A 13,790-nucleotide genomic window follows, 5' to 3' on the forward strand; every position below is an offset into this window, starting at 1 on the left:
TGGTCATATTGGAGTAGGGGTTCACTCATCTTAACAAATTATATCTGCAATGACCCTATTTTTGAACGACCCAAATGTTGAAGTATTAAGGTGTTAGGACTTCAACATATAAATTTTGGGGAACACAATTCGACCCATAACAAATCTATATATAGATTTTTTTTTTTTTGAGAAAGTAGAAGGGAGAGGGAAGGGGAGTGAGAGAGAGAAAAAAACATTGATGGGAGAGAGACACATCCATTGGTTGCATCCGTGGGATGGAACCTGCAACCCAGGTATGTGCACTTGACAGGGAATTGAACCTGAGATCCTTTGGTGGCACGGACCAAGGCTCTAACCATTGAACTATGCTGTCCATAGCTAAAGCATCTGTTTGTCAAATAAGTCCTTCTACTCCTCCTCTGAGCAGGCTGCTTCCTTCTAGGAGGCACCATCTGTAGGAGCACCGTTGAGCCCAAGCTCACACTGATCCAGCGCTGTCCCTAGGACTGTCCTTTGTGGGCGTGCTTCAGTGACAGGGCTGAGACCCTAATGACCAAGTCTGAGTGTGCACAGGCCAGATCTGTCCCCTGGAAATGCTCCTATAGCACTTGAGGTTTTCCACACTACCAGTGTGTATTAGGTTCTTACTGCTGCTGTAACAAATGACTACCAACTTGATGGCTTAAAACAACAGACATTTATTCTCTTACAGTTCTGCAGTTCAGAATTCCAAAATCAGTTTTACTAAAGTCAAGGTATCAGCAGGGCTGGTTCTTGCTGTACGCCCCAGGGGAAAATCCGTTTCCTTGCTTTTTCTAGCTTCTGGAGGCTGCCTTGACACTTCTTGGCTCACAGTCAACCCCTTCCTCACATCATTCTCATCTCTTGTTTCTGGCGTGACAACTCCGACAACATCAAGGCTCCCGGGGCCTCCCTCTTGTATGGACACTTGTGGTTATCTCTGGGGCCCACCAGATAGTGCAGGATATTCTCCCACCTCAAGATCCTTAACTTAATTACATTTGCAAATTCCCTTTTTTCCTATAAGGTGGTAGTCACAGATGCTGGGGCTTTGGATGTGGACGTCTTTGGGGCCATTATTCAGCCCACCACACTATGCTTAAAGGCAGGGACAGCAACACCTCTCTTGAGTTTGCCCAATCTGGTTTCTAAGAGCCTCATTTTCTTCTTAAGGAAATTCCTTTCTTCCTTCAGCTTTATTTCCATGTCTTCTGTAATTTGCTTTGGCTCTCCTGCTGCTCTCTTCTGACAATAGCATCCCAGTTCCTCAAGTCTAGGCAAATCTGTCCTCCTAGAGATGAGTTAGATTGAGCAGAGACCATTTTCATTGTTCTGTAACACAGCTGTTACTACAATGTGAAATCAAGCAGAAGCAAACACAAATCCCAAACCGTTCGTTTCTTGACTAGTGTGCAGTTCTCCAATAATTTCTCATTAGAGATTTGCCAGTGCTTCCCCTGGTCTTCATAGCCTTCAGGGGAAAAGCCTGTTGGGAGTGGGGAATGGCAGAGAGAACTGACGGACGGCGAATGAACTGCTCACGCAGGAATGCTGACGCGAGACCTAGCACTTATGTTCACACCAGTTCGCTGAGCTCTGTCAGATTTCTCGAGTAGGTCTTAGTTGCCTGGGTATAGATCAGCAATTTTCCAACCTTTTCATCTCATGGGACACAAACTAATTACTAAAATTCTGAGGCACACCAAAAAACAGATTTTTTGCTGATCTGACAAAAAAGGATATACTTTTGATTCATTCACACTGGATACCTATTGTTGTTGGCTGTTGTCATATTTTTATTTTCTCTTGACAATCTAAGGGAAAAGAGGTCAGGGCCCCTGACTTAATAGTCAGGTATCGCATGTTTTAAAAACTCTCGTGGCACACCAGTTGAAAATGCTGGTATAGATAATAAGAAGGCAGACAGCAGTCTTGATCTGGGTATGGCTTTGCCTGCTGGGTGGGGCAGAAGGACAAAGGAACAAGAGAGTAGAGTGTGCTGGGGAGAGTATTGTTTTACCTTGGCTGGTAGAAAAGCTTATTTCACAAATTTATATAATGACTACACGGTACGAAGTGCTTTATTTTTGATTCTCACAGAGCCTACTCAACAGGGTTTTTAGCCTTATTTTAGATAGGGGGAAAGAGAGGCCCAAGGCCTCATGGCTGGTAAGTGCAGTGGTTAGGTGCAGCCTGAGACTCTACTCCTCATCCTCTCATTGTGCCATGAGCACAGGAGTCTGGAGGTGGACTGGAGGACAGGGAGGTCTCCAGGGTCTGAGTATTTCTATATGGTCAGAGGAATGAAAGGACCAGGAAGCTAGGGGAGCATGGATGTGGAATGGAGTGAGCATTTGATTTGAGACGTGGAGTAGTTTAGGGTTATGACAAAATCTAGAAGATAGCTGTGGATGTGGGTCGCTGGAAAGGAAAGGAATTGAAGGTCACTGACCTTCAGGGGTCAGCAAACTCTGAGGCTGGTGTTGGTTGGGACATCACACAGCACTGAGATTATCCAGAGACTGGAATGATGAGGAGGAGAGGGACCAGATGCCAGGGGCTGACAGATGTAGGGGAATGACTAGGAGGTCAGGAGGCGATGATGAAGGGGAGAAGATGCTATGAGTTTCAGTGAACAGGGCATTTGGTAAGTACATTGGAGTATCATTCATGAACAAGAGAAAGGCAACACCACCTTTGATTCTGAAATTATAGGGAGTAGAAGGAGGACAGCCTCTTATGAGGATGGATACAGGTAGAACTGGTTTTTAAATTTTAATTTAAAAAATGATTTATTGGAAAACATTTAAGTCCGTTTGGAACAGCTTGGGTATGTGAATCTACTTTTCTGTTGTAAATTTGATGAAACCTAGATATAGACCAAGTACTTCCAATGAAAATATAAGCATCTAAATTGAGATGTACTGTAAACATAAAATATGTAGTGGATTCTGAAAAGTTAATGGAAAAAAATGTAAAGTAGCTCATTAATAATTTTTTTTCTTGATTACATGTTGGTGTTTGGATATATTGGGTTAAATAACATATATTATTAAAGTTAACCTCATCCATTTCTTTTTATCTTTTTAATGTGACTATTAGAAAATTTATTTATTTATTATTATTTTAAAAATATGGGCAGCTTCACGAATTTGCATGTCATCCTTGCCCAGGGGCCATGCTAATCTTCTCTGTATCGTTCCAATTTGAGTATTTGTGCTGCCGAAGGGAGCACACTGTTAGAAAATTTAAACTTAGATGTGGCTCACATTGTCTTTCTACTGGGCAGTGTTTTGAAATCAAGGAGGACAGGGATGGGGAATGCCTGCCCTGAGGTCTGAAATGGAGCGCTCACGGCATCAAGAGGAAGTGAGAGCAGACACAGGGTTGTGGGAGTGTCTGTGATGTCGGTGCTTCAGGCTTCATGGAGTCCAGATGTGGTGGCAGATGTGTGGCTGGAATCAGGAAAGATTATGAGCATTTTGTTTATAGGAGACATTCACATGTCCTAATTACCCATCTTCTAACTAGAGAAGTATTTTAGAAAACTCTTAGAAAGAAAAATAAAGAAAAGACTTAGGGAATTGGGAAGAAGGAGGATCAAACTCATGAAGAAATAAGAAGCAGAGAGTAGTAGTGTGAGGGCTTCAAGTGCTTCCAGTGTGTCAAAGTGCCTTGTACCATTCTTGGAAGATGCCAGACTTTGAGAGATGGAAAATGCCACCCCAGTTTAGAGAGAGTCGTTAGTGGGCCAGATAATGACACAAATTGTGAGAACCTAGTCTGTTCGCGATGAGAGCTAGGAGTATCTTTTTGGCTCTAGAAAATGTCTTACTCAAGAATGGGAACAGAATTCCTTGGTTTCTCCTAAGTGAAGTGGTTCTTACCATGGAGAGCCTTTAGAGATAGCACAGATTTCAACTTTTGTAAACAATGCTTCCCTCTGAATGTGGAAAAGAACTTGCCATAATGAACATAATTAACACAATGAAGATTTGTCAGTTTCCTTTTCTCCCTATGCAGTCAAATGCCCGGGGGGGGGGGGGGGGGGGGTGGGGAGGTTGTCAGAGGCAGTGGTAAACTCAGAGCTGGCTTAATTCTGGATTGTCATTCCCAACAGAGGAATGCAGGTAGGCTCTGAGGTGAGCTCTGTTTGCTTGAGGATTTTATGGGTAGGAATTCCTTGTTCTCCTACCCAAGTCAACCTTTATCCTTCTCTTAACAAATGCTCATAGGTAGAGAGACTAGATAATCTGATTGATATATGTGGCCATACTGATTGTCAATATCCGCAAATAGCATGTAACACAAACCACTGTCTGCCTTCAAAAAGAGGTCTTCTAGGACTTGTCTCAATTAGGGGCTCCAATAGGGGGTTTCCATCTGGTAGTCAGAGTCAAGGGAAGGTGTTTCTGGTTGGGCCATCTGTTAGCTGTGCCCCTCAAGTCAGAACATGGGGAACCCCTATTCCAAGATGCGTCTTCATCTCCAAATGCCGCCCCCCCCCCCACTCCTCCTCGGGATAGCCCAGAATAGGAATAAGATAGATGGCGGGGACAAGAGCCAGGAGAGCTGAGTTCCAGATGTCTTCCAGCCATGAGCATCCTCCTGGGCTGGGCCAGCTGTCTGGCTGCCCCTTCTCTGGCACTTTTCAAGATGGAATCAAAGACACAGAATTACCCCGAGATACTTGGTTTCCTCTGCTTTGAGATAAGACCAGTCGGCAATGACTTTGATTCCATCAGAGCTTAGCATCTCCATTATTAGTTTTTCTATTTAGTACATTTTTGGACCACAAGTGAATTTCCCTTTGTAGTCAAACAAAGCTGAGCAACGGGAATTCTTTCTAAAGCTCTATTGACTGGCATACATTGATTTTTATTTTTCAACCCTTTTGTATATGAAAGTGATTCGTCACACCAAATCTAGGTGCAAGTTGAGGAGGGCAAGAGGAACCTTAAGCTTCTGTGTCTTGGAAACCTGCATGTGATAAATCTATACAGTGAAAAGGAGCAGGAACCAAACACAGAATGGGCCGATAGGAGGGGCTTGAGATGCAGCCTTTAAAAAAAAAAAAAATCTATCTCTATTGTTGAAAATGTTACAGATGTCCTCTCCTCCCCCCCGCCCCCCCCCCCCCCATTGATCCCCTCCACCCCTTTCTCAACCCTCCATCAATCAACAAACAAATAATGCTGGAGAGGATGTGGGAAGAGATGCAGCTTTTACTTAAGGTGGATGTGACCACATAAAGGCTCAATCCTGCATTTCTAGCCCAGTGCCAGTGCAATGGGAGAGGCCTGAGAAAGCTTTGTTGTTCTTTGGTTATCCCTTGATTTCTAGGGAGATTTGCTGGGTGGGTTCAGAGGAGTTTATCATGTTCTAAAATTTTTCCTAAAAAAGAACCCTCCTGACTCCCTGATTAGCCCATATTCAGCTGTGAGGGAGCCACTTGGAACATTTGCCTGCATTCTGTAGGTACTGTTTTCTCCTGCTTTGGCTTCAGTGGTTCATATTTTTTGGGTTTAATTCTTGATTAAGGGAAGGGAGTTTTAAATGACTTCAGTTTTTTAAAAAAGCTGAGTGTGAGATTTTTCTGTCATGTGGGATGAAACTTCATTTCCCCTAATCTTCTATGTATTGTGTATCCTTTATACATATCGACGCAAAGCCCATTTTAAGTCTTAAACTCAGGATTATTGCTCTGATACATACATACAACCGGTTAGGGCTTAAACTCCCTTCTTTGACAGAAAAGATGACTTGTTTATTCTCACACAACTGTGGACGAAAGAGGCCACATGCTAACCCGACAAGCTCAGGGAAGGCCAGCATGGCGGCCTTGCAAACTGAAAGGCCTAAAGCGACCGCAAGGATGGTCTGAAGGGAGACTGTTACTAAGAGCAGTTGTGGTGGGTAGTCGTGTCCTAGGCCGGAGTCTTCCCTGACAAGGTCAGTGTTTACCTTAACTGAACCTATGGTCCTTTTGCATCTAAGACAACATACCTCTGAAATGTCAGAGGAACTTGTAATCCCCACCCCCCCCCCCCCCCCCCCCCCCCCCCCCCCCCCCCACACACACACAAGGAAATGCCCCTGGGCGCCCTGCAGGAAAGAGACCATAAATTCCTTCATTGTTATTGTTATCACAGTGTATTGTTGCCTGTTAACTATCTATCCTGCACCCACCTAAGGAAAAGAAGTAGGTGTGGCCCTGGCCGGGTTGTCTCAGTGGGTAGAGCCGACATCGGCCTGCAGACAGTAGGGTCCCGGGTTCGATTCTGGTCAAAGGTTGTGGGCTCAATCCCCAGTAGGGGGCGTGCAGGAGGTAGCTGACCGGTGATTCTCTCTCACCGATGATGTTTCTGTCTCTCTCCTGCTCCCTTCCTCTCAGAAATCAATGAAAATATATTAAATTAAAAACAAACAAAACAGAAGAATGAATAAAACAAAGTGAAAAACAGCCTTTCTCTGAAGCATTGTCCCAACCCCTTGAGATTCTTCTCCTTCTTCTCCTCCTCCTCCTCCTCCTCCTCCTCCTCCTCCTCCTCCTCCTCCTCCTCCTCCTTCTCCTCCTCCTCCTCCTCCTCCTCCTCCTCCTCCTCCTCCTCCTTCTTCTTCTTCTTCTTCTTCTTCTCCTCCTCCTCCTCCTCCTCCTCCTCCTCCTCCGCGTCCTCCTCCTCCTCCTCCCTAGACCATTTGCTTACATTTTATACAAAGAAATATAAAAGTGAGTTAGTTACATTAGTACCTTGGCATTATTGGGTTAGAATTACCATAAAGCTTGATACAGAAACTTTTAACTCCAAAAATACTCTCCCAAAGTCATAATTATTTTTGTTCTTAATTTTCACCTGTGGATATGTTGAGAGAGAGAGAGAGAGAGAGAGAGAGAGAGAGAGAGAGAGAGAGAGAAGAAGAAGAAGAAGAAGAAGAAGAAGAAGAAGAAGAAGAAGAAAAGAAAAGAGAAGAGAAGGAGAAAGAGAAAGAGAAAGAGAAAGAGAAAGAGAAAGAGAAAGAGAACGAAACATTGATTGGTTGCCTCCCATACATGTCCCAACAGGGATTGAACCCGAAACCTAGGTATGTGTCCTGATCCGGAATTGAACCCACAACCTTTTGGTGTGCAGGATGGTGCTCCAACCAACTGAGCCGCCCAGCAAAGGCCCATAATCATTCTTTATTCATAAAAGAAGTAACTTATTTAAAAAACAACAAAATTCCTAAGAAAGATAGATGCTTTTTCCTTCAAATCTGAAACTTTGGTGGAACTACATACAATTTGAAGGGACTTAAAACCACTTTGTTCTCTGAGGTATGGTCTCACCTGACACAGAGGATGTGTTTTAAATTCTCTGGGAGTGTCCTCACCTCATGGCTCTGTGAATTGGCGTGCTTGAAAGAGAGCAGTGCCCTATGTTAAGGGTTGGGGATGAGAGAATAAAGGAGAGTAGGATTTGGAGATTCCTAAACTACTTAGTGGAGAGAATAAAGCAAAGGTATATGAAATCATATGAAGATATTTTCAAAGTGGTTTGCAAATTGTCCCCAGAATCTTCTATCTTTTCTCTTTTGGCATTTGGTTTCCCAACAACCCTCACACGCAACCCTCAGCACTTGTCTAGCTGCTCAGCCACTCCCACTGCACTACCTTTTTGTGTGACAAGTTCTCCATACTCTTGATAGGTGTTTCCATCAAGCTATACTTGTCTTACATCTCATTCTCTTCTGACCCTATTCTCTGCTAAGAAGATAATTTAGTGGAACAAAGGTTTTCTTCACTGGTAAGGTCTTACTATACCATCTCATGCATTATGTATTTGCATTTTAGCAGCTGCCTTCCGGGATATAATCCAAAAAACAGTTAATGATGATGAGGCAATGGAGCATATGCCTGTCTAAGGGCTTTTCCTTCATAAGAACCTTCTTCAGCACTCTTCAGATTGACTGAACAGCCTTCTCCTCCTCCAAAGCTTAACATCAACCCTAATTACAAAGCCACCTTCGCGGCTTGACATGCCACAGTGTAGGTGGTTCAAGGCTTTGCCTAATCTGAGGAGGACCCACATTTGGGAAGAAAGAGTGGAAAGGCCTGATGACAGTGGGAAGTGTCTAGAACCCCACTGTCCAGTGTGGAAGCCACTAGCCACATTCCCATCCATGTACGAAGTCTTATTTTACAGCCCATCTAGAAAGTGAGGAGGGCATTTTCATTCAAGAAAAAGGGCAGTGAGGAAGGTGATTCTTCTCAAGGAGATAGTTCTACCTGTGAGTGCCAAGATCTCCCCCACACCTAGTAGACCTACGGGTTATGATCTCTACTGGGAAAAGAGCACATACATCATTATGATGGATCCTTATTCCAGGGAATTAGTTCTTATGAAGGAAGACTATAGCTTATGTAGATTTAGTAATAATGAATACTGTTCTCTCCCCCACCCCCTTATATATATATTTTTTAATTTACAGAACTTAATCTACTTTTTCTCTAATGCAATGAAAGGTATATACTCTAATGCAAAGTAGGTATATTAATATGTAATCTACATTTTAAAGGTGAGGAAACTGAGTTTTATGGAACATAAAGTGACTTACTTATTTACAGATAAGGCAAAGGCTATCCAGGGAATCCTTGAAAACAACCGCTGACCCTTTCTTTCATGCATTTGGTTGTACTCAAGGCAGTCCAGTACAACCATTTCTAGTGTTGCTGTGACCTGCCATTGACTAAAGGCTTCTGCTGTGATGGTCTGTCTTCAAACTAGTTTGCTGGGTGCTGAAGCTCCCCAGGTCCCTCCTCGACCAATAGGCAGGCAGCTCTGGCCAAGAGTGGCTGTGTCCCAAGAGTTGTACATTGAGGTAGTTTTCCCTCCCCCCGCTGGCTCGCTGAAACAAAAAAGGCAATAAAACAACACAACCCAGACAAAGCAGCGTGGCTGGTGTTTCTGTCTTGTGTAGGCCTCTGGCCTTTCACATTTGTCCCAGGCTCTTTGTCCAGCTGGGCAGACAGCAGGTGAGGGCCAAGCTTTCATTTCATGCTCTAGGTATCCCTCAGTAAAGTCTGGTCCCTTCCATCAAATCTAGCCCCATCACACAGCTCATTTCTATTCATAATAGGTGCTGTTCTCTTTCACAAAATCCCATCTTGGCTAAATGAGCCCACTGGGCTGGCCATATCATTTCTTTTCCAGCTGAGCACAGTTATGATCAAGTTCTCTGTGCAGTAATGCTTCCTCATTCCATGTTGGAACTAATCAATAGGAACAGAAGATGCTGCATTGTATCATTCAATAGATAGGATCTAGACCAGTGGTTCTCAACCTTCTGGCCCTTTAAATACAGTTCCTCATGTTGTGACCCAACCATAAAATTATTTTCATTGCTACTTCATAACTGTAATGTTGCTACTGTTAGGAATCATAATGTAAATATCTGATATGCAGGATAGTCTTAGGCGACCCCTGTGAAAGGGTCGTTTGACCGCCAAAGGGGTCGCGACCCACAGGTTGAGAACTGCTGATCTAGATAGTCTCCTGGCAGGGAACTCCATTGATTCATCTTTAGCAGTAGTCAAAATGCAATTAGGTAGGAATATAGCCAATAGAAATTAATGTATATGTGCCCCAAACCTTGAACAAATACATTCATGGTAGTATTATTTGTGATAGCCCCAAGCTTGGAATGTCTCAAATGTCCCTCGACAGTCTGATGGATGAGTTGTGATATATTCACACAGTGGAATGTTGCACAGCAGGGAGTGAGCACATTAAAACCACACATAACAACATGTATCCTCTCACAGACTTAACGCAGATACAAAGGGAGTGCAATACTGCAGGCTTCCAGTTATATAAATTTCAAGACCAGGCAAACTAATCTCTAATATGTAGTCACTTTTGGGAGGTGACTGGAAGAGGACACAAAGGATTCTTTAGGGGTGTTGGTAATGCTTAATTTCTTGATCTGGCTGGTGGTTTCATGAGTGTGTTTACTCAATATAAATTTATTGAGCTATGTAATTGTCATGTATGTCTCTGTATATATATTATACTCCAATAAAAATTTACCTAAATATAACTAGGGTCCATGCTGGTCTGTTTCTATCTTTCAGAAGGTTTATTGCTGAAATGCAAGTAGAGAAGGATGGGAGATGAGATTGGTCCCTTCTTCCAAACCCTCCCACTGGGAGGAGTGAGGGAAGGTATGGCAGGAGGTAGGTATGTGTGCCATTTTAAGGAGATGCCTCCGAGGGAAGATTGCAGGAAAAGTTTTCCCCAACTGTGTAGATTCCAATTGTATTTGCTTCCAAAGCCTTTACTTAATCCCAAAGAATGGTTCTAATGTAGCATTTCAGACTAGCAGAATACATATTTTAAGAACCTGGCTTTTGGGGGAATTTGTCAAGTCATTCAAATAGGTCCCCAGTGCCTGGGAGACACCCAGTTATAATGGCCTTTCCCATTTGCTGCACCTCACTGGAAATTGATGAACCGCTCACCTGATAGCAGAGATTCACGAGTTTGTTGAATGGTTTATGGCTGCACATCCATCAACAGATGAATTATAGGTTAACTTCTCAGGATATTGGAAAACCTAAGTAATTTTTTGATTAATGAGGACTTAAGTTGGGTAGTTGGCTTCCACTCTGTATGTATTGAAGAATATTCTGATTAATTGATTGTTTTGGGGGGTGGTGGATACATTTATTAGGTAATGGAAATTTTCTACAAATAAAAATGAGTAATTTTTTGCTAGAAACTCCTATGAGAGAATAAAAACACTCTCTGAGGTTCTTCCCTTACAGTGCCATCAAAAAGACAGGAATGGCTTAAAATAACCAGAACCCGTGTTTAAAATCACAAATTCAGCATTCAGCATTGTCAAAGCCCTCAAAGGCGCAGGCTTGGCTGTTGAAGACTTAACTTTATCAAGAGTGGATTTGTAGGATATGCCCAATTTGCAAGAAATCTTTGAGTTCAGAGAACTTGCTTAGTTGAAATTTCATTCTGTATAAAGTTGTTCATGTCTGGTTCAAATACTGAAACACTGCAATTTGCCAGCTGTGGGTTGAGGAAAAAAAAGGCCTCACAGTTTTAAATGGGAAGACCAAGGCTAGGTCACCTTTCAAGGCCAAGCCAGGGCTACTTAAACTTTGATCATTAAGCAAAGAGACTGTTGGAATGTACTCATTTTGAAGGAAAGACACCAAAATGTGCTTCAGTGATTCTTAAAAGCATATTTTTTGTACAAAATTCTGATGTAGATTTTGTTCCCAGATTTCTTTCCGCTATGGCATCTCTTTTGCCTTCCCTTTGGCCCATCCCTGACCAGTATTGCTCTAGGCTTGCTCTGACTTGAACATGTGTGTTCTCTGTTCATTTGTTTGTCCTTCAGTTCACTCATTTATCCATCTTTCTGATGTATAGGTTCACTCAGCATATGCTATACTAATGGAATGGAATCAGTCTTAAGAAACATATAATTTACTTTGGGTCTTCTAGAGATGATGTCTATCCTTTTAGGGTTTCATCTGTTAGTGGTTATGAAAATAATTCCATTGGTTGAATGAAAAGAATACAAATGGCAGGCTGAGGGGATACCTCTCTGTCAACATCCTGTGGTCTTTGGACTTGACTCTGGAGAGAGATTTCTTTTCTCCTCCTTTTATGGTCTGACATATTATGTAAAGAAATGTTAGTTTATGCCATCAGTTAAGCCATCAGTTTTGTACTTCCCCACATGGCCTTCTACTTAGAGTCAGCACCTTTTCCAGGGAGCTGAAAGATGCCTCTGCTCTCTGTAGTTGGGTATAGGCCTCGGTGACTTCTCTTTTACCTCTCACTTGTGTGTAAAGAATGTGAATAAGGCCGAAACCGGTTTGGCTCAGTGGATAGAGCGTCGGCCTGCGGACTGAAGGGTCCCAGGTTCGATTCCGGTCAAGGGCATGTACCTGGGTTGCGGGCATATCCCCAGTAGGAGATGTGCAGGAGGCAGCTGATCGATGTTTCTCTCTCATCGATGTTTCTAACTCTCTATCTCTCTCCCTTCCTCTCTGTAAAAAATCAATAAAATATATTACAAAAAAAAAAGAAAAAAAAAAAAGAATGTGAATAAGAAAGATAGTTACATATGATGATAAGAAGCACAGCTGGATAGCAGGAGCCCAGAAATCCACACCCACAGAGTGGCCCATTGTGAATGGACTTCTGGTTTCAGAGGTTGAGTTGAAGGCCTAGCTTCCATTCTGGTGATTATGCCACCAGTGATTATGCAGCAGGTAAGTCTCCAGGAAGTGGATGACTTCCAGATGCTGCTTCTGATCAGTATATTTAATGTCTATTAAGAGAATAAAAAAGACAAAAAAAACCCCCACAGATTGGAAATGAATAGTCACAGAGCATATGTTATACAAAGAGCTTGCATCCAGAACATATAAAGAACTCCCAAAACTCAATGGTAAGCAAACAACCAACCCAATTTTCAAAAACGGCTGAAAGATTTGAACTTCATCAAAGAAGGTATGTGGAAGGCAAATAAGCAAATGAAAAATGCTCAACATTATTAGTCATTACAGAAATGCAAATTAAAACTACAGCAAAGTGCCTCTACATACCTGTTAAGTGGCAAAAACATACCATATATTGGTATGGATGTGGAGGAACTGGAACTCTCATATGCTAGTGGTAGAAATGTAAAATGGTTCAAATTTATCAAGTTGTACACTTTAAATATGTGCAATTGATTGTCAGATGTATCTCAATAAATTTATTAACAACAATTTTTTTTTTTTAGAAAGGCCCTCAGTTCACAGGCTGGGTCCCACTCCTGCAATCTGAAGTCCTCAGCAGGCCCTGCTGCTTGCCACTTGGCCATGAGCCCTTGTTTGCACACGTCTGCACTGAGAGAATGGGGAGGGCTGTTGCTCCACAGATTGCAGGGGGGTGTGGTTTCCGAACAGGATGCCCCTCAACTTCTCAAAGTGGAGGGAACAGTAGTCCTGCTCAGGAATCCCGGACTCCTGGTTTTCCTTAGGCAGAGACTGACAGGCAGAATGTGCCAGAAATCCAAGGGGACCTGAGCCCTTGTCACATGGGCAATGGTGGGAGCAACTGGTGTGGGGGTGTGGAGAAGACAGGCAAAGGGAACCTCAGTGGGCAGTTTTATCTGACTCTATGCTTCCAGAGGTGAGGAACAGGGCATAAAACATGTATATGTAATTCTGTAAACAGAATCAAAGATCAGATGTTGGTTTACTGGGGAATGAGTTCTCCAATCTCCTTGGCCTGGGTGGAAATGCTCTTTAAGTTTATGTAAGATTCAGTTTCTTTTTGTTCCCTTCATTCTGCCTTTTCTCCTCTTCTGAATACCTTCTGGTGATATTTGAATTATTTATTTAAAAAGGCAATTTCTAGTATCTAAACCAACTTGGGGATCAAATCTCTGACTTTTCTGTTCACACTTTAAGTACTAGGTGATTTTGTGGGACTGATTTCAGTGACAATTTTCTTCTCAGAGTCTTTGAGAAATGTTGATGTGAAATACTATGTCAGTGTTTCTTAGAGTGCAGGGCCCACATTCTGTAGCGTTACTTAAGAATTGTGAACTTATGTAGGATGCTAATCTGTTTTGACACCAATTTTAGGTGTGTGTGGGAAGCTTTCAATATTCTTAGGAGAAGGAAACCTTAAATTTTCTCATCTGAAACAAGTGTGTGATTTATGGATTTGGGTCAATTTGATTATATATTTGTATAAGAGAGGAGTGGCTTGGTTTGTGGATATTTGATT

The 13,790-nt window shown here is 42.6% G+C and overlaps 1 non-coding gene across 1 annotated transcript; it reads right to left on the bottom strand.

Moving 5' to 3' along the window:
* Positions 1–3,131: 3,131 nt before the first annotated feature.
* LOC118657113 lies at positions 3,132–3,238 on the bottom strand. Its single transcript, XR_004967852.1, has one exon. It is a non-coding gene; the product is annotated as a U6 spliceosomal RNA (small nuclear RNA).
* Between the last annotated feature and the right edge of the window lie 10,552 nt (positions 3,239–13,790).

This window comes from Myotis myotis, unplaced genomic scaffold, assembly GCF_014108235.1.
Source record: "Myotis myotis isolate mMyoMyo1 unplaced genomic scaffold, mMyoMyo1.p scaffold_m19_p_5, whole genome shotgun sequence".
NCBI classification, from domain to species: Eukaryota; Metazoa; Chordata; class Mammalia; order Chiroptera; family Vespertilionidae; genus Myotis; species Myotis myotis.